The 21,892-nt window shown below is 43.0% G+C and overlaps 1 protein-coding gene across 4 annotated transcripts in view; it reads right to left on the bottom strand.

Moving 5' to 3' along the window:
* The window catches only part of STXBP5L (syntaxin binding protein 5L), a 444,549-nt gene that overhangs the window by 268,429 nt on the left and 154,228 nt on the right, over positions 1-21,892 (bottom strand). The gene's annotated exons all lie outside the window — the stretch shown is intronic.

Here is a 21,892-nt window from a genome sequence, read left to right as displayed (position 1 = left end):
TCATGAAGATACAGCGAAAACACATCTTAAACTCCAATTTGTTTTATTTCATCTTCATAGTATGTGTTCATATTACAGCTGTACACATCAGATGTTTTTGATTATCTAGGTAATACAAAACTAATAATTTAGGAGCAGGGTCAATAACATGTTATGCACCATTTACACTGTTTTTTCCCTAAAGAGTGCATATTATTTCAAGTGAATAATTTTGCCTTTTTATTGTGTTCTACCTGTAATTGTTACTCCATTCTCTGAATGCAACTTTCTGCATAGGTCTGTTCTCCTTGGCTCTTTTGTCTCTGAAATCTATTTTTAGGCAATAAAGACTCTCTTAAGGATGGTAGTGTGCTTTGCATCTTAAAAGTGTGCATGTGTCAATCTCCAACTCTTCATTCTTTCTAAACTAAAAAAAAAAGTTACAGTCTAAACAGAATAATAAGAAAATCTCACAATTTTACATAGCCGACAAGTTAAAAGAGCATTACTGTTGCAGGTAAAGGACACTGAGTGATTCTCCCCTGGAGAATCGAAGCTCTTTACAATATCAGTAAACTTTGGTGTGTGATACTCAGAAAGATCTGTGCAACCAAGATGGAGAGATCCAATCCATAACTCCTCAGGAGTTCATTATAGCAACGAGAATGATCAAATATCTATATTGTAACACTATCTGAAATTCACCTATATGCAGAGGGGGCCTCCACAAAGACTATACACTTTTATTCCCTCTTACACCTTATTTTGAGGAGATTTAGGCGCCAGTCAAAAATCTGTGTTCTTGTAAAGGAGAGGGGCAAGCAAATACTGTACCCTTTCAAAGCGTAGTAGAGCTTCACTCCAGCTTGAGCTCTCTCCGACTCCCTGAACACATTCTGGGAGAATCAGGAGTTCCTGTTTAGTCTGACCACTCTGAACTAGAATCCTGAAACCCAATCTGGACACCATGGGACCCAACTACAAGTGTTGGGTCTAGGTTGTGTTGGGTGGGAAAGCAAATGGACCCTCTTGATCTTGGATCAGGTCTCTTCCACCTGCCTGTGGAGTTGGCACGACATTGGCAAGAGCTGGGCACAGCTCCCACAGGCAGGAGGCAGCGCAGCAGTGACTCAGGTTCGGGGGGAAGGGTCAGGTCAGAAAATGACTCCACCCTCGGGCCCAGGTTGGGCCAAAAAATTAGGCTGGAGTATACTCTACTCTAAACCTCCTCTTCCCCCAAATACAGGCCATGGTTTTAAGTCTGTATCTCATCCTAAATCCCCTAACCTGAGTCAAGATTAAAATCTCAAACTGGCATGTACTCAACATAGTTTTAGCTCCAGGAGCATAAGGTGTACTATATAAGAAATAAGATGTCTTTATCTCAATTTCAAATAGCTTTCACAGAAGTATAGAAGCTTGGAAAGGTAGCAATTAACTGGTAGTATTTGTTTACTATCAAAATTTGGCATATTTAAATTGCTTGACAAAGCTTGCTGTGATAAATATGGGAATTTTACAATGCTCATGTGTACCTCATTTTCCCTCTGTGCTTTGTACTGCTATTCACTGAGTGTAAAGAGCAGGATACATTAGGTGTTTGAGTCATTTATTTGTCTGGGGTGATATGAACAGGTCATAAAGTACTGGCTGGAACCAATGTATATCAATGGAAGACCCTACAGAGACAACGGGAACCCCAATCACTGAAGATTAACACCTAACTGCAGAAGCTGAACATAGCATGGCTGTGTCCAGAGAACGAAGAGAGGTGTCAGGGGTCTGTTTTAACTACTGGCCTCAGAGACATAGGAGCTCTCACCTGAGAAAAAGGGAAAGTGACAAGAGAACAGAAACTAAGCTGCTTCCTACAGCAGCATGGCTTAAGGGAGCCCTGGGCTTTAGACAGAACAGACTGTCTTAATCTTTGGCCTCTCTGTTGAAGAAAGGTTTTCCCAGTGCTGTATTGCAGTTGACTAATCAACCTTACTCTCTCTTGAAAAAGGCTACATACTTGCTGAAGTGCATTGATCACTGAAAGGAGTAAAAGTCTCTGAATAGGACTCTGCTTCGGTCACATTCACTGGGCAGAGCTCACGGTGAGAAACAGGAGTGCTGGGGCCAAGAGGCTCAGTCTAGGAGTTGCTGCGGCCAGATGGCCTATGCTTGTAGAAAAGTGTAACCCGTTGGCAGCTTGGCCCATTGAAGATGTCCGCCCCAGACCCATGACACCACAATGCTAGCTCAATATCCAGCCTCCCACAGGATATTACAGGGAAGAGTAGGAAATCGTCTGGTCAGCCACGCTACCACCAGCAATAACTATATGAGGAGTGGCTTAGTTAGCCCACACAGGAAGGAGTACTGTGATAGCCTTCAGTAGCTAGGGTGACCAGATGTCCCAATTTTGGGATCTTTTTCTTATATAGGCTCCTATTACCTCCCACCCCCCGTCCTGATTTTTCAGACTTGTTGTCTGGTTGCCCTACCAGCAGCAGTCCTGACTGGAGCTATGGGACTACTCACTGCAGAAGAACATGACTCCTAGTAGCAAGTTGTGTCAGGACCAGGTCCTTGAAGTCTGATCCCAAACCCACTGAAGTCAATGGAAAGTCTCCCACTGACTTCCATGGGCTTTGTGTCGGACCCCAAGGGTCTGTCTACACTGCAATAAGACACCCAGAGCTGGCCTGCATCAGCTGACTCTGGCTCCAGCCCAAGCCCAAATGTCTACACTGCAATTGTATAGCCCTACAGCCCAAGCCCACGTCAGCTGACACAGGCCAGCCTTAGGTGTTTAATGCAGCGTAGACATCTGTAGTTAGCATGCACAAGAACTGCATGGTCACAGAACTGTAAGTACAAACAGATATAGCTAATGTGAAAAGCAGCTGACATAGCTACAGACTTACTTTGTCATTTATATAAAAGTGATTTTCAAATTCTATGCTCCAAAGTGTTTTCAGTTGAAAAGATATATACAGAAAAGACAGTGATGGGCGAGAGAGAAGGAATTACACAATAAACGTTTTTAAAATTATTCTTGGGAACTCAACTTTTCCCCACACAGAAGTAATGAGTTTATCAGAGTGATCTGAATAAAAATAAGGTGGCAGTTTTGTGTACTAGGATTCATTGGATACAAGATACGATACAGAAGAGCATGGAGACAGGCATGGTAAAAAGAAACAAGTGGTGGAGTTGTGGGAGATATGAAGAGACAAGGTCCAATGTTCATATTGGAGTTTTTTAGGGACTTGAAGACAAACAAGAACTTTATACTTAATGCAATGGATAAGGGGAAGCCAGTGGCAGGTTTCAAAGATGGGGTGAGATGGTTAAAGGAACAGGCAAGAAAAATAATGAGATCGCTTAAATTAAGTTCTTGGCCTCAGCGATGACACATGGCAGTGTCTCACAGTCTAATTACACATTGTGTAAGAAGTTTTAACACTGTTGAATTTGTTGTTATTCAGTTTCACTGAATGGCTCTTTCTTGTTCTATGAGACAGAAAAAAAAAGCAGAAGTACACAATTCACCTTCTCTATACCATTAATTTTTTATCATGTTCCCCTCTTAGGTCTCCCTTCTAAGAGATGACGGGAAGCCCTAGTCCAAGAGAGGACACAACGGAGACTGAGGATGGGAGAGTTGGACTGAGTGGGAATTCCTACAGCTGAATATCTTTGCTTTAATTTGAACTTTACACTTCATTATAAATAAACGACACTAGCTAATGCATTCCCATTACATGGGAAATTATGCCAATGCTGTTCTTAACCAGCTATCACCACCATTCACCATCGAAAGGTGAAATCAGTCTTCTGGGAGAAAAACCGAATGAAGCAGATGACTCCATTCAGCGTGTCCCAAATAAAAATGTACAGGATATTCTGTTTACATACATCACTTTTCACTCTGAAGTGAATGTTTATATTAATTATAAGATGTAAATTATACCTGTCTGGCCAGTCATTCCGAAGCAGGGATTCACACCAAGACAGTAGGCACTGTCACAGCTTTTGGAATCCTACTGAGTGGCAGCAGCTTTCAAATATGCTAGTAGCTGTGTTGGGGACCCTGTAAACAGTTCATTTACCACAGGTGCTCCTCCTTGTGGGAATTAGCTCTCCCTGCATGTGGTGCGCTCACCTGTTGGTTGCTCAGGCTGTGGTTCCCTCCCTCCCTCTCTCTCCAGACTCAGGGTACTCACTCTTTGTGACTGAGCCCTCTAGCCAGGTCACTATGTAGTCCCCACCTTCCAGGTTAATAAAATCCTACCAGACAAGCGATACACACTCTTCCTCAGATGCTCTTCTAGTCCAGGTCTTGTGCCACTTTCCCAGAGGCTGGTAGGGTAATCACCTGTGCACTGAGTTCCAGCCCAGGGACCCTACAACTAGCAATTCAGCTTTGTTCAGTCTCAGACCTTGTTACTGTTTCCCTAGGCTCCTTCCTACCCCCCGTCTCTGTAGCCTTACTATAGTTTACCACCACAGATTCCTCTGCTCCCCATGACTACTTCACCATTCTCACCCTCTTGCTGGACTCCCCAGGGCAAGACCCTGGGCTTATTCTCCGTCTGCATTGCCTCCTTATCCCTAGCTAACTCCCTTTCCCTCCAGAGACTGACTGCAGACATCCTCTCTATGCTCACTTCCTGATTTATAATCCTATCCCAGCTCCTCCCCGACCTGGGCTTCATCTGCCATTAGGCCCTATTCCCCTCCAGGTGCAGCATATAAGGTTAACTAGGTCCTTCTGGCCCATACTAACCCACTCAGGACTTGTGTGGGTTAGAGGCCCTGTCACAGGGCCTTTCTCACAAAAGCTGCTGAGAGATTGGCACTTCTTCTTCCTAGCCTGTCCACCTCCTTCTTGGCCAGTTCTGCCCACTTTATCTATCTGTGCTCCATTCCCTCACTGTTCCATTTGAGAAGATATTGCAGCATTTATCATGACTGCACACTTTGCTGGTACACTCTTACACCAAGGCCCTCTGCCAGAATCTATATTGGCAGAAGCTGGTGTAGACCTTGAGCTGGATTTATTTTCTCCTATACTTTTCTTTGTCTTTCAATAAAACAACAAATAGCCCTGTCAGCAAGGATTGTAGAATATCTTTTGAAGATGTTAAAAAGGAAAGAAAAAGGAAGATAAAACTGAATACTTTAAAGTCTGCACTTCTGGTTCCCAGAATAAGACCTAGTCACTATCTTCTCACTCCTACCAATATGTGGGATTTCCTAGGGGTCATGCATCGGGAAATTGTCAGATTACATTCAACCATAGCCACCTCAGAAAATAAAAATTGAAAACTAAATTTTGGATACCTTCAGCAATTATATGTAAATGAGAGAGGAATAAGTAGAAACTGACTTACTCATGCTGAGCAGCAAATGTGATAGCAGTAACATTCTATCAAAAATATGCTTTTTGATTGTTACAAAATAGTTAATGCCTTGTTGTCAAGATGTGTATGTTGTGGAAGAGAATAGTGTTCTGTATTCTCATGCATGAGATACAAGTTCAGAAAACACCTCAGCATGTTATACATGCGGCAGAGATATCATATTTGGCATCCCACAGAGAATGTTGATTGAATTGCTTTAAGTTATGTTCTGTTGTCTCTATAGGTACACAAAGAGAAGAGCCTCAAAAGAATCAGCAATGTTCCTTGCCCTTATTGGTCAGAAGGATGGTACTGCAATAGCAGTCTGCTGTAGAAGGATTAAAGGAGTAAAAAATGGCCCAGAGAAAAAGGTGGGCATTTTTCCTCTTCTTCCAGGGTTCTTGGCTGCCTGCTGTTCCTGAGTTGGCCAATGCTGACGTGAGATATCTCTCCAGAGACTAAGCATGCTGTCTGCAGCTGTAGGAGAAAGAAATCAAGTCAACTTCCATGCTGTGGTTTCACTTGGCTACACATTACCCTACTGATAAGCAACTATTTGTGCTTAGATATCTTATTGGACAGGGTTCAGAGAAGAGCCATGAGAATGATTAATAGATTCAAGTAGCTCAATCTCTTTATCTTAACAAAACCGAAGATTAAGGGGTGCCTTCATTACATTCTATAAGTACTTACATGGGGAACAAATACTTAATAATGGGCTTCTCAATCTAGCAGAGAAAGGTATAATGATTGGAAGTTGAAGCCTGAAAATAAGGTGTAAATTTTTAACAGTAAGAGTAATGAACCATTGGAACACCTTACCAGGGGTCATGGTGGATTCTCCATCACTGACTATTTTAAAATCAGGATTAGATGTTTTTTTTAAAAGATATCCTACCTAAGAATTATTTTGTGGAACTTCTATGGCCTGTGTTATACAGGAGGTCAGACTAGATGACCACAATGGTCCATTCTGACCTTGGAATCTATGCCACCCTCCTGGAAGTAAACCAGCTTTAAGTTTCAGAGTAACAGCCATGTTAGTCTGTATTCGCAAAAAGAAAAGGAGTACTTGTGGCACCTTAGAGACTAACCAATTTATTTGAGCATGAGCTTTCGTGAGCTACAGCTCACTTCATCGGATGCATACCATGGAAACTGCAGAAGACATTATATACACAGAGACCATGAAACAATACCTCCACGGTATGCATCCGATGAAGTGAGCTGTAGCTCACGAAAGCTCATGCTCAAATAAATTGGTTAGTCTCTAAGGTGCCACAAGTACTCCTTTTCTTTTTGCCAGTTTTAAGTGCCTCCAGTCAAGTTTCTGCCTCCACAAACCCTTTTTCTTTTACCTATAAAGACTATTGAGATGTTATTTCGATGTCAGACTGAGTACATTTTGGATTTTTGATGTCAGATAAGATCTGTAACAGATGCTTGTGGAATGGTGCTATTGTATTATATAATCCACTGCAAAAGTAACTAATCTAAAATGATGCTTGGGTTAAGTGCTCCATTTTGCTGCAGCAGAACTATTCCACTGATTTGGGGGGTCTTATCAACTAAAATAAGAACATAAGAATGGCCATATTGGGTCAGACCAAAGGTCCATCCAGACCAGTATCCTGTCTACCAACGGTGGCCAATACCAGGTGCCCCAGAGGGAGTGAACCTAACAGGTAATGATCAAGTGATCTTTCTCCTGCCATCCATCTCCACCCTCTGACAAACAGACGCTAGGGACACCATTCCTTACCCATCCTGGCTAATAGTCATTAATGGACTTAACCTCTATGAATGTATCCAGTTCTCTTTTAAACCCTGTTATAATCCTAGCCTTCACAACCTCCCCAGGCAAGGAGTTCCACAGGTTGACTGTGCGCTGAGTGAAGAAGACCTTCCTTTTATTTGGTTTAAACCTGCTACCCATTAATTTCATTTGGTGGCCCCTACTTCTTATATTATGGGAACAAGTAAATAACTTTTCCTTATTCACTTTCTCCACACCATTCATGATTTTATATACCTCTATCATATCCCCCCTCAGTCTCCTCTTTTCCAAGCTGAAAAGTCCTAGCCTCTTTAATCTTTCCTCATATGGGACCCGCTCCAAACCCCTAATCATTTTAGTTGCCCTTTTCTGAACCTTTTCTAATGCCAGTATATCTTTTTAGAGATGAGGGGACCACATCTGTAGGCAGTATTCAAGATGTGGGCGTGCCATGGATTTATATAAGGGCAATAAGATATTCTCCATCCCTTTTTTAATGATTCCTAACATCCCGTTTGCTTTTTTGACTGCTGCTGCACACTGCGTGGACGTCTTCAGAGAACTATCCACGATGACTCCAAGATCTTTCTCCTCATTAGTTGTAGCTAAATTAGTCCCCATCATATTGTATGTATAGTTGGGGTTATTTTTTCCAATGTGCATTACTTTACATTTATCCACATGAAATTTCATTTGCCATTTTGTTGCTCAATCTCTTAGTTTTGTGAGATCTTTTTGAAGATCTTCACAGTCTGCTTTGGTCTTAACTATCTTGAGCAGTTTAGTATCATCTGCAAACTTTGCCACCTCTCTGTTTACCCCTTTCTCCAGATCATTTATGAATAAATTGAATAAGATTGGTCCTAGGACTGACCCTTGTGGAACACCACTAGTTACCCCTCTCCATTCTGAAAATTTACCATTTATTCCTACCCTTTTTTCCTGGTCTTTTAACCAGTTCTCAATCCATGAAAGGATTTTCCCTCTTATCCCATGACAACTTAATTTACGTAAGAGCCTTTGGTGAGGGACCTTGTCAAAGGCTTTCTGGAAATATAAGTACACTATGTCCACTGGATCCCCCTTGTCCACATGTCTGTTGAGCCCCTCAAAGAACTCTAATAGATTAGTAAGACATGATCTCCCTTTACAGAAACCATGTTGACTTTTGTGCAACAATTTATGTTCTTCTAAGTGTCTGACCATTTTATTCTTTACTATTGTTTCAGCTAATTTGCCCGGTACTGACATTAGACTTACCGGATTGTAATTCCCAGGATTACCTCTAGAGCCCTTCTTAAATATTGGCGTTACATTAGCTATCTTCCAGTCACTGGGTACAGTAGCTGATTTACAGGACAGGTTACAAACGACAATTAATAGTTCTGCAATTTCACATTTGAGTTCTTTCAGAACTCTTGGATGAATGCCATTTGGTCCTGGTGACCTGTTACTGTTAAGTTTCTCAATTAATTCCAAAACCTCCTCCAGTGACACTTCAATTTGTGACAATTCCTCAGATTTGTCACTTACAAAAGACGGCTCAGGTTTAGGACTCTCCCTAACATCCTCAGCCGTGAAGACTGAAGCAAAGAATTCATTTAGTTTCTCTGCAATGACTTTACCGTCTTTAAGTGCTCCTTTTGTATCTCGATCGTCCAGGGGGTCCACTGGTTGTTTAGCAGGCTTCCTGCTTCTGATGTACTTAAAAAACATTTTGTTATTACCTTTTGAGTTTTTGGCTAGGTGTTCTTCAAACTACTTTTTGGTTTTCTTATTACATTTTTACATTTAATTTGGCAGTGTTTATGCTCCTTTCTATTTACCTCACTAGGATTTGACTTCCACTTTTTAAAAGATGCCTTTTTATCTCTCAATGCTTCTTTTACATGGTTGTTAAGCCACAGTGGCTCTTTTTTAGTTCTTTTACTGTGTTTTTTAATTTGGGGTATACATTTCTAATACAAAATTAATTTTAAACTTTTATAGAACCAAAAGAAATCTCAAATAAATAAATAAATAGATAAAAAAACTCAGCCAAAAAGAAAAAAATAGTCATGTCCCTGTCACAGACTGAAGTTTATATAGACAAAGGACAACATTTAACAAAAGTATCAGAAATTTAACAAAAAGCTCAGTGTATCTAATCTACACCTGTAGCACTGGATTTGAGCTCAGCTGTTTCCCAGTCACTCTTCTGTTCATGGAGCATCTGTAAACCTCAGATGCTAATCCCATTTCTACCAGGGACAGGATGGTGCTTCTGTATCCTGCCACAACAATGTTGCATTGTTTCACTTTGATATTTGTAACTGACTCTCAAAGTGATTATTTTTCTTAGAAAGGAACTTCCTGATAGTGAAGTGGAATGATACAGTATGCCCAATTCAGAGATTCACAGATTTTAACACCAGAAGGGATAATTATAATAACCTAGTTTGAACTCCTGCATAACACAGACTATAGCATTTCACTCCATAATTCCTGTGTCAAGCCCATAACTTCTGGGTTGAGTTACAGCATATCTTTTAGACAGATGTCCAATCTTGATTTAAAGACTTCAAGTGACAGAAGGTACGTCTACAGTACGAAATTATTTAGAAATTATTCTATTCAAATTTTTGGAAGCTATTTTATACATTCGGTCTTGTGTGTCCCCACTAAAGCACGTGAATTTGGCAGATTGCATCCATAGTACCAAGGCTAGTATTGAATGTCGGAGCAGTGCACTGTGGGTAGCTATCCCACAGTTCCCGCCGCCCATTGGAATTCTGGGTTAAGCTCCCAGTGCATGATGGGGCAAAAACATTCTCGCGGGTGTTTCTGGGTGTGTGTCGCCAGAAAGCTATGGCAGATAATCATTTTGCACCTTTTTGGCGTGCAGACGCCATAGTGCTTTCAGCTGGTGGTGCACCGCTGCTTTCCTGCTACTATGAATCCACCTCTCATCTTCCTATGTAATCTCTATCATCTACTCTTTCTCTTCCTCATCAAATGCTTCCGCTGCCAACTCTGCTCTCCCGCTATTGCCACGCTTCCAAGCTTCTCCATGTTGTCTATCCTGGGCTCCCACCTCCATGAAAGCCACAAAAGACAACCATTTTCAGCCTTTGTTCGGCTACCAAACAGCACAGCTTCTGCTGCCACTCTGCTCTCCTATGTTTCACACCCTTTTTCCAGATTACCCATGCAGGCGCCATAGCCATGGAGCCTGATCAGATCTCCGCTGCAGTTTTGACCATTGTAAATACCTCATGCATTATTCAGCAGTATGTGCAGTACCTGCAAAACTGGGCGAGGAAGTGATGACAGCATGATTACTATACTGATGAGGACATGAACACAGATGGCACGGCATGTGGCAATTGGGACATCATGGTGCTGTTGGGCCAGGTTCATGCCGTGGAATGCCAATTCTGGGCCCGGGAAACAAGCACAGACTGGTGGGACTGCATAGTGTTGCAGGTATGGGATGATTCCCAATGGCTGAGAAACTTTTGTATGTGTAGGGCCACTTTCATGGAACTTTGTGACTTGTGACTGCCCTGAAGCACAAAGACACCAAAATGAGAGCAACCCTCACAGTTGAGAAGCAAGTGGCCATAGCCCTGTGGAAGCTTGCAACGCCTGACAGCTACCGGTTAGTCCAGAATGAGTTTGGAGTGGGGAAATCTACTGTGGGGGCTGCTGTGCTGCAAGTAGCCAACGCAATCATTGACCAGCTGGTATCAAGGGTAGTGACTTTAGGAAATGTGCAGACCATTGTGGATGGCTTAAATGTGCTAGGGTTCCCCAAGTGCAGCAGGGCGACAGATGGAACGCATATCCCTATCTTGGCCCCAGAACACCAGGGTGGCCAGTACATAAACTGCAAGGGGTACTTTTCCATGGTGCTGCAAGCACTGGTGGATCACAAGGGACGTTTCACCAACAGCAGCATGGGATGGCCAGGAAAGGTGCATGATGCTTGCATCTTCAGAAACTCTGGTCTGTTTGAACAGCTGCAGGAAGGAACTTACTTCCCAGACCAGAAAATTACTGTTGGGGATGTTGAAATGCTTATAGTTATCCTCAGGGACCCAGCCAACCCCTTAATGCCATGGCTCATGAAGCCATACACAGGCAGCCTGGACAGTAGTAAGGAGCAGTTCAACTATAGGCTGAGCAAGTGCAGAATGATGGTAGAATGTGTTTGGATGTTTGAAAGTGCGCTGGTGCAGTTCACTGACTCGGTTAGATCTCAGCACAACCGATATTCCCATTGTAATTGCTGCTTGTTGTGTGCTCCACAATATCTGTGAGAGCAAGGGGGAGATATTTATGGCAGGGTGGGAGGTTGAAGCAACTTGCCTGGTGGCCAGTTTCACACAGCCAGACAACAGGGAGATTAGAAGGGCACGCTGCACATCAGAGAAGCTTTGAACGCCAGGTTCATGACTGGCCAGAGTACGGTGTGACAGTTGTGGTTGTTTCTCTTAAAGTTACCTGCCCCCTATATTATATATAAAAAAAGGAAATAAAGTCACAATTGTTTAAAAACCATTCTTTATTATTTGTTGCACAAAACATTGAGAGAAATCAGAAGCTAGACAGGGGGGGAGGGGGCGGGATTGGGTTAGGGGAGTGGAGGAGGAGGGGGGAAGGACAAGTCCAGAAACCAAATCAAAATTTAGGATATGCCAGCTTTCTGCTGCTTGTGCAATCCTCTGGGGTTGACTGTGTGGGTCCCTGTAGTCTCCCCCCACCGTGTTCTTGGGCATCTGGGTGAGGAGGCTATGGAACTTGGGGAGGAGGGAGGGCGGTTATTTAGGGGCTACAGCAGAAGTCTGTGGTCTTGCTGCCTTTCCCGCATTAGATCCACCATACAGCGGAGCATGTCAGTTTGCTCCCCCATGAGCTTGACCATAGCATCCTCCCTGCTCTCATCGCACACGTCCCTCTGCTCTTTGTATTCATGTAATGCTTTATGTGACTCTCCAATTGTTTGCCTCCACGCATTCAACTGGGCCCTCTCAGTGCAGGAGGACTGCGTGAGCTTGGCAAAAATGTCATCCCAAGTTCATTTTTTCTGCCTTCTAATCTAGACCAGCCTCTAGGACGGAGTAGACAGGGGCCATGTTGAAACATTTGTGCTTGCTACAGGAGGAGAAAAAGGGAGGGTAGTATTTTAAAAGATACATTTTAGAGAACAAAGGGGACAGTGTTTTTCAGTGAAAACAGGCAATCCATAGTACACAGAACATGTTCTTTCTGTACAAGGTCTCATTTTGCCTCTTATACTGAAGTGCCTCCTACTTTGGTATGAGTAAGTCATCACATGCGGCCCGGCAACAGAATTCAGCTTGCAGGCAGCCTGCAGGCTCTCTGGGAGAATCACTTCACACAACACCCCCCCCACCCCCACCCCACACACACACCCACCCCCGCGCGGCTCTGATAAGGCTCTGAGCAGGGATGAGCCCTTTAAATTAAACGCGAACAGCCCAGTGCAGCTGGTTTCCCCCCACCCCCGAGCTCTGATCAAGCTCTCACTCACCAGAAGTGCCTTCTCCAGGGTCATGGTCCGGGAGCATGCTTTGGGAGTAGGGGGAGGCTATTGGCTCCAGTGTTAAGAATAGTTCCTGGCTAAGGGGGAAGACAGATTCCCCACTTGCTGCCTGTGCACTGTCCTCCTCCTCTTCGTCCTCTAAAAACTCATCCTCCTCACTCCGTGCTACTCCCTCCTTGCAGGTGTCCACAGACAGTGGTTGGGTAATGGTGTCGTCACCCCACATAATTGCATGCAGCTCACGGTAGAAGCAGCATGTATGGGGCTGTGACCCAGAGAGCCTGTTCACCTACCTGGCTTTTTGGTACACTTGCCTGAGCTCCTTGATTGTTGTACGACACTGTTCTGTGTCCCTGGATTAGTCTCCAGGGACATGACGGAAAGAGGTTTTAGCATATGTATTTGCATTCCTTTTTTTGGAACGTAGTTCTGCCATAACAGATTTGTCTCCCCAACATGCAATGAGATCCAGTACCTCCCGTTTGGACCATGCTGGAGCTTGTCTGCGAATCCGGGACTGTGTGGTCACCTGTGCTGGTGGTGACCAAACAGGAAATTCAAAAGTCCCAGGGCTTTTACTGCCTACATGGCTAGTGCATCAGAGTTCAGAGTGTTGTCCAGAGCAGTCACAAGGGAGCATTCTGGGATAGCTCCTGGAGGCCAATATCATCGAATTGCGTCCACAGTACCTGTAACCCGGAAATGCGATCTCGATTTTAGTGCTACTCCACTTGCTGAGGTGGAGTACAGAAATCAGAGTAAAGAGCCCTTTAAATCGAAAAAACTGGTTTGGTCGTGTGGACGGAACCAGTTTTATTTCGAGGTAACTCGGCTAATTCCAAAACAACAGCGTACTGTAGACCAGGCCAGAGAATTCATTACATCCCTAGGTAACTTGTTCCAATGGTTCATTACCCCCATGGTTAAAAATTTCATCTTATTTCTAGGCTGAATTTGTCTAGCTTCAGTTTCCACACACTTTGTCTACCTATTATCAGAACTCCATTTGCAGGTACTTGCAGACTGATCAGATTGCCTCTTAAACTGCTCTTGGATAAGCTAAATACATTGTGTTCCAGGATAAACTCCAAGGCTGGTTTTCCTGATTTAGAATAATTCTTGTAGCTCTTTTCTGAACCATTTACAATTTGTCAATATCCTTTTTAAAATATGAACATTAGAATTGGACCCAGTATCCCACTAATGGTCTCACCAATGCTATATATCACCTCCCTGTTTATATACAATATGCCCTTTATTTTACATCCAAAGGTCATGTTACATTTCTTAGCCACCACACCACACTAGTATCTCTTGTTCAGTTGGTTATCCATCACTTCTAAATCCTTTTCAAGGTCACTGTTTTCCAGGATATAATTCTCTACATTCTTCTATTCTATAGAGATTCTTATACCACCCACATCACTTCAGTATTTGAGCGCCTTCCAGTAGTACATTAAGCAATGTGACTAACATCTGTTATGGGTGACTTGTTCTCTCTCATTCTCCTCTTGGGGAGAGAAGTGTGTTCAATATAGCGTTTTGTCTTGGGGTAGGTCTATAGTGCAAATTAAGGAGCAATTATAGCACTGGTAGCTTTAATGTAGCTAGCATGGGTAATACTTGTGAAGATGTGATGGCACAGGCTTCAGTGTGGGCTAGCTGCCCCGGTACAAGTCCACCAGGGATCTGGGTATGTACTCAGGTGGCTAGCCCACACTGAAGTGTGTGCTGCCATGTCTTCACTACTATTGTTACCTGCACTAGCTAGATGAAAGCTAGTTTCAGTATGCCTGCCTGCACTACAATCACACTTTAATTCACAATGTAGACGTACCCATGGTACAGTTTGTTTCTTTTGTAAATGTTCATACTGCTAGGTGTTATAACAAAAAAGCATGGTGGAAGGAGTGGACCTTGCACTTAGAGTGGAAGGTGGTAAAGTCTGTGACAGTACTTAGTTTCTTTGGCAGTTGTTTCCAGTCTGTAACATGCCCTTGTCCAAGCACGGTCTCCTTCACAAATAAGCTCTGTCCTTGTGGCAGAAAGTTCCATTGTGCCTGAGGGGCAGAGTTATCCACCAGTCTTTATCTCAGAGCTTCAAGTAATCTTTTGGATATGCTGAGCTCAGGCCACTGAGGGTATGTCTAAATGGCCCGGGAGGTGGGTGACAACAACAAAAAACCAGCAAGTCTCAGAGCTTGGGAAGCTTATACTGTCAGGTTAAAATATAGATCTTATATATATATATATAAGAATCTATAAATATAGATCTATAGCAGTATAGATGTTCAGGCACAGGCTGGAGCCCAAGAGCTGAAAGTGAAGAAGAGCTCTGTATAAGCTGAAAGCTTGTCTTTCATCATCAGAAGTTGATCCAATAAAAGATGGAGCCTCACCCACTTTCTCTAATATCCTGGGACCAACCTCGTTACAGCAAGACTGCAAAAGTAGGTACACTTTTAATGACAAACAGAAATACAGCAGTACATCAAACTTCTAAATATAGCTGGGTGAATACTATGCAAAATTTGTGAACATTCAAATAAAAACATGCAAATTTGCACTGATACTGTTCAGAACCCCTTTTATTCACTTATGAACATTCATAGAATCTATTTTAGTATACAATTGTGTAGATATTGAAAGTATTACAAATACTTGTGACTATGTACTGTCATAATTATTTGTCTGGAAGTGTTCATGTGGCTATCTTGAAAGTTGTCTCATTTTGGGAGTCGTCTGTTTAGGGAGCAGAAGTGCTACCACCATGTGACTTAACTCAACCAGTCATACCACAAATAGCAAATAATGAACAGCAAATACTCAAAGCAATAGTCACAGTCAATTGTTTGCATGTAATTCATAGTATGACGTATGTTTACATATGGCATTGTAGCTGTGTTGGCCCCACGGTACTAAAGGTGAGTGAGAATCTCTTTTGTTGGACCAACTTCTTTTGGTGAGAGAGACAAGATTGCGAGATACAGAGTTGAGACCTGAAGAAGAGCTTTGTGTAAGCTTGAAAGCTTGTGTCTCTCACCAACAGATGTTGGTCCAATAAAAGATTACCTCACCCACCTTGTGTCTCTAATATGTTTACACAAACCATTTATACAATGAAAATATTTGTAAAATTTGAAGTATATTTATAGATATTTAATAGACTGAAATAGTCCAAATTTGGCAAAATAACTTACTTGCTGTGAACAGGTTGACCAGTTCTACAAAACATAAGACTTAGAATCAAAGAACCATATGATTAAAAGGGACCGCAAGGGTCATCTAGTCTAACCCCCTACCAAGGGGTAGGATTTGTGGTGTCTAAACCACCCAAGACAGCTGGCTATCCAGTCTCTTTTTGAAAGCCTCCAGTGAATGAGCTTCCACGTCTTCCGTTGGCAGTTCGTTCCATTGTCCTACTGTTCTTACAGTTGGAAATTTTTTCCTGAGATTTAACCTAATCTGTTTTGCTGTAGTTTGAACTCACTGCCTCTTGTCCTGCCCTCTGGGCAAAAGAGAACGATTTTTTTCCCATCTTTTTTATGGCAGCCTTTCAAGTATTTGAAGATCACTATCATGTCCCCCTCTTAATCTCTTTTTCCCAAATGAATATACCCAGTTCCTTCAGCTTTTGCTCATATGATTGCTTTCCAAAACTGGACGCAGTACTCCAGATGAGGCCTAACCTGCACCAAGTAGAGCAGTACTATCACCTCCCATGACTTGTGTGTTATGCCTCTGTTAATGCAACCCAAAATTACTGTTGCAAAAAAGCAAATGCATCGCATTGTTGACTCATGTTGAGGTTGTGATCCAGCACAACTCAGAGATCCTTCTCAGCAGTGTTGCTGCCATGCCAGTTCTCCCTCATTCTGTATTTGTGCATTTGATTTTTCTTCCTTAAGTGTAGCATGTTACATTTATCTTGTACATTTATTTTTGTTGAATTTCCATTTTGTTGTCTATAGCTCAGTTCTCCAATTTATCACGATCCCTCTGAATTGCAGTGTTTCCAAAGTGTTTGCAACCCCCACTAGTTTTGTGTAATCTGTAAACTTGATCAGTATGCTCTATTCCTACATCCAGGTCATTAATAAAGATGTTAAATAACACCAAACCCAGAACAGATCCCTGCAGAACCCCTTTTGAGACCTCCTTCCTATCTGACATAATTCCATTAATAGTAACTCTTTGCAGTTGTTTAACCAATTATGTATCCACTTAATAGTAGTTCTACCAAGCTTTGTTTACCTTAGGTATCTATATGGCTACCCATCACAGTAGTAGCTGTGCATCTCACAATCTTCAATGTATTTTATCCTCACAACACTGCATGTATTACTGAAGTACTATTAACCCAATTTTACAGATGGAAATCTGAGACACCAAGACTAAGTGACTTGCTCAGAATTACACAGGAAGTGTGTAGCAGAGCAGGGACTGAGCAAATCCTGCACTGCTGCCCAAACCTCTGGACCATCCAACCTTGAAAAAAAAAGTTGAACATATACACAAAACAAATGCTTAGCTGCAGTATCCAAATAATTTGGTTCATTTCAAACTACTACAACTACCTGTTTGTGGAGACATTATGCTATGCACTCCATCTACCTTCTTTCATTGTAGAAATTAACTACTGTACTTGCTTAGACTGTGCTTATTTGAAGTTCATATACTGTACTGTGTGTCATACTGAATTATATTGTACTATGATATATGGATGGCGGCAAATGGTACTGTAATTCATTAATGCACAACACTTTGAAATGATACAATGTGAAATAGCCGAAAAGGCATAGGCAGTAGAGACTTGGATCATGTACAATATGCAAGGTATTGACATGGTGTTTTTGTCTGGGAAAAAGCGAAAACAAAAAAAGGCCAATAAATGTGGCAAAAAAAATCCAGTGACATGGTATGCTGTATTAAGGGAGGTGTCTGAATCAAATAATCCCTATTTATACATACTGGTTGCATCCACATTTAGGGCTAAATTATGCCTAGCTGTTGGGAGAAACAAGGGAAGAGGGATGTGAAAAGCCTTCCCAAATTCATGCTACTAGAAAAAGACAGCTACAATGGTAAATAATGAAGAGGACAGGTCACTGACACAGAGCAATCGGGATCGCTTGGTAAACTGGGTGCAAGCAAATACATATTTTAATCCAGCTAAATGTAAATGTATACATCTAGGAACAAAGAATGTAGGTCATACTTACATGAGAAGAATGAGGGGGGCTTTGATAGCAGCCGTCAACTACCTGAAGGGGGGGTTCCAAAGAAGATGGAACTCTGCTGTTCTCAGTGGTGGCAGATGACAGAACAAGGAGCAATGGTCTCAAATTGCAGTGGGAAAGGTCTAGGTTGGATATTAGGAAACACTATTTCACTAGGAGGGTGGTGAAGCACTGGAATGGGTTACCTAGGGAGGTGGTGGAATCGCCATCCTTAGAGGTTTACACGGCCCAGCTTAACAAACCCCTGACTGGGATGATTTAATTGGTGTTGGTCCTGCTTTGAGCATGGGGTTGGACTAGATGACCTCCTGAGGTCTCTTCCAACCCTAATCTTCGATGATTCTATGATGGGGGACTATCCCAGGATAACCAGCTGAATAGGAGCTCCCAGTGTGATGCTGTGGCCAAACGGGATAATGTGATCCTTGGATGCATAAACAGCGGAATCTCAATTTGGAACAGAGAGGTTATTTCACTTGTGTTTGGCACTGGCAAGACCTCTGCTGGAACAACTGTCCAGTTCTGGTGTCCACTATTCAAGAAGGATGTTGATAAATTGGAGAGAGTTCAAAGAAGCACCACAGGAAAGATTAAAGGATTAGAAAACATGCCTTATAGTGACAGTCTATTTATCTTAACAAAAAGGTGGTTAGGGATGACTTGATTACACAGTCTATTAAGTACCTACATGGGGAACAAATATTTGATAACGGGTTCTTTCATCTAACAGAGAAAGGTATAACAATCCAATGGCTGGAAGTTGAAGCTAGAAAAATTCAGACTAGAAATAAGCTGTACATTTTTAACAGAGAATAATTAACCATTGGAACAATTTAACAAAGGTCATGGTGGAGTCTCCATCAATGACAATTTTTAAATAAAGACTGGATGTTTATCTAAAAGATCTGCTCTAGTTCACATGAATTAATTCAGGGAAGTTCTATGGTCTATGTCATAAAGGAGGTCAGACTAGATTATCACAATGTTCCTTCTAGACTTGGAATCTGGAAATCTATTCAACATAGTTGATCATGAGTTATTTGCTGAAGGAGGATTCAGGAGAGCAGAGGCATGCACTAAAATGGTTTAGGTCCTTCCTGGAAGGACTTATCCAAAAATAGTGATGGGAAACTGCACCCCCCAGGCCCCTCCTTTGTAGAGTCCAAGAAAGATAAATTCTCTCTGGTTCTATTCAGTACCTACAGGGTACCAGAAGACTTGGTAACACATCACACCCTGAAATACTGATGGCATGTAGATGACACAAAGCCCTATTTTGCCTTTACTATATGCAATAGCACCAGAGCCATCAGCTGGCTCAATGCTTGGATGAGGTCACCTTTCACAGATGAAGAACAGCTGGCTGGAGCTGAAGCCGAGCAAGACAGAGCTTATGCTGGTTGGCAAAGGGAAACATCTGAGGAGCTTGCAGCAACAGTGCAGTTTCCATTGGTTGAAGATATTCCATTGGTTGAAGAACCAGAGAGGATGGTTCTAGACTATTCTCAGTGGTAGAAGAGGACAGGACAAGGAGTAATGGTCTCAAGTTGCAGTGGGGGAGGTTTAGGTTGGATATTAGGAAAAACTTTTTCACTAGGAGGGTGGTGAAACACTGGAATGTGTTACCTAGGGAGGTGGTAGAATCTCCTTCCTTAGAAGTTTTTAAGGTCAGGCTTGACAAAGCCCTGGCTGGGATGATTTAATTGGGGAATGGTCCTGCTTTGAGCAGGGGGTTGGACTAGATGACCTCCTGAGGTCCTTTCCAACCCTGATGTTCTATGATTCTATATAGATCCAAACTAGGTTAAGTTAGGCCACAATTTAGGAATGCTCCTGGATCCCTTGGTGACTCTAAGCACTTCCATAGCAGCATTTGGGAGTCACTCTTTCCATCTCCAGGTGGCTAGGAAACTGTGTTCCATCCTAGTGGATGATGAGCTAGCCTCAGTTATATACATTGTCATCTCCTAGTTAGACTATAGCAATACAATATAACTGGGCATTAAATCCTCAGCCTTCAAGAAACGCCAACTAGTACAGAATGCATCTCCTCAGCAACACAGGCTACTATGAGCGAATCAAACCGGTCATCCATTCTCTACACTGGCTTCCCATAGAATATTGAGTCAAATTCAAAATTTGTCCTTATCTTCAAGGCGCTCAATAGTCTATGCCCAGGATACCTTAAAACAGCATTTCTCAAACTGGGGTCTGTGGACCCCTGGGGGATCCCTGAGGGAACTCCAGGGGGTCTGTGGGTCCCGCTGATCAACTCTTCCCACTTTTTCCATCTCCTGGAGGTTACTGAAGCCAAACTGGGAGATTTTAGATGCTAAAAGTCCAGTGGCAAAGCAGGGCTAAGGCAGGCTCTCTGCCTGCCCTAGCCCCACACCGCTCCCTGAAGCGGCCAGCACGTCCCTGTGGGCCTGGTGTGGGTCAGGGGGTCTCCATGCACTGCCTCTGCCCCAAGTGCTGTCTCCACAGATCCCATTGGCTGGGAACTGTGGCCAATGGGAGCTGTGGGGGCAGTCCCTGTGCGTGGGAGCAGTGTGCAGAGAACCCCCAGGCCCCCTGCCTAGAAGCTGTTGCCAGAAAGATGTGCCGGTTGCTTTCAGGATCCGCCCAAGCACTGCCCGGCCAGAGCTCGCACCCCTCCCAGACCCTGCACTCCCTCTTGCACCCCAACCCCCTGCCCCAGCCTGGTGACAGCAAGTGAGGGTAGGGTAGAGCAAGTGATGGAGGGAGGGGCACAGAGTGAGCAGAGGGCAGGAAGAGGTGGGGTGGGGCCTTGGGGGAAGGAATGGAGTCAAGACAGTACCTAGGGCTGAGCAGAGGCACTTGGGGGTCCCTGAAAAGTTTTAAATCAAAATGGGAGTCCTCAGATTCCTAAAGTTTGAGCACCACTGCCTTAAAAAAAACCACCTGACATTCTGGAATAAAAAAACACTAGTCAAAAACTCTGTTCCTCTGGCACAAAGTAGCTGTCCCTGACAAAGGGTGAAGCTCATTGGTGCAGGATTCATAGAGGGGTTTTTTGGAGGCCTGTCAAAACAAGATATTCTACAGGATCTAAGAATTGCTCAAAAATCACATGACAAACATTTTCATTTAAAAAAGTTCATGATTTTCCCCTTAGAGAGAATTACACATGACAAATGTGAATCATGCTGTTTAGTACTAGAGGCAGGATAAGAATCTGAATAGAATAGGACACGCAAAGAAGATAAGGATCCAATGCCTGCCACACTGCCCAATGCAGCCTGGTCAGCACAGAGGTGTACACTGTGAAAGGGCATAATCCAGGCTCAATACCAGAAGAAATCCAGCTGCCAATATGCAGCTCTTCCTCACTGTCCACACACAAACAACATGGGTAGTGACTAAGACACAGTCTTACCCTTAGTCTCCTCTCCATCAGAGAAGAGCCTTAATAGCTACTGGACTAGGGAAGCTCCAGGGCCTAGACACCCATGGAGACAACTCCCTATTTTCAGGTTGTACTTCCCTCTCAATAGCAGCTCAACAATGCTAATTTAGGTATTATGCATTTCCCAAAGATGGATCCCCTTTTCATGCATGTAGTCACAGACTCCAGTGAGTCCAACTGCCATAAAGGGAAACCAAAAGTCACAGGAAAGGCATGGGGGGTGCAATTTAAGCAGCATATCAACAACATTCACCAATGATGCTAATTTGGGAAGACTTGAGAACAGCAGTTAGGCCAAAAACATAATGCAAAAAGGCAGAGCTGCCAAATGTCACATATTTGTCAGGTTTGTCATGCATAGCTGGTAAAATGTCAGAGAGTGAATGAGAGAGAGACCGACCCTCCCCACAAAAGACTCCGTAGACTGTGGGAAAGGTCTGAGCTACAACCCAAGAGATCACGAGTTTTAGTTCATACACTTACCTTACAGTGAGACATCTATCGTTCATCCATTTTATGGCTAAGATA

The sequence above is a fragment of the Lepidochelys olivacea genome, assembly GCF_965140295.1.
Source record: "Lepidochelys olivacea isolate rLepOli2 genome assembly, chromosome: 1".
NCBI classification, from domain to species: Eukaryota; Metazoa; Chordata; order Testudines; family Cheloniidae; genus Lepidochelys; species Lepidochelys olivacea.
This window is presented reverse-complemented; position numbering and strand designations above follow the sequence as displayed.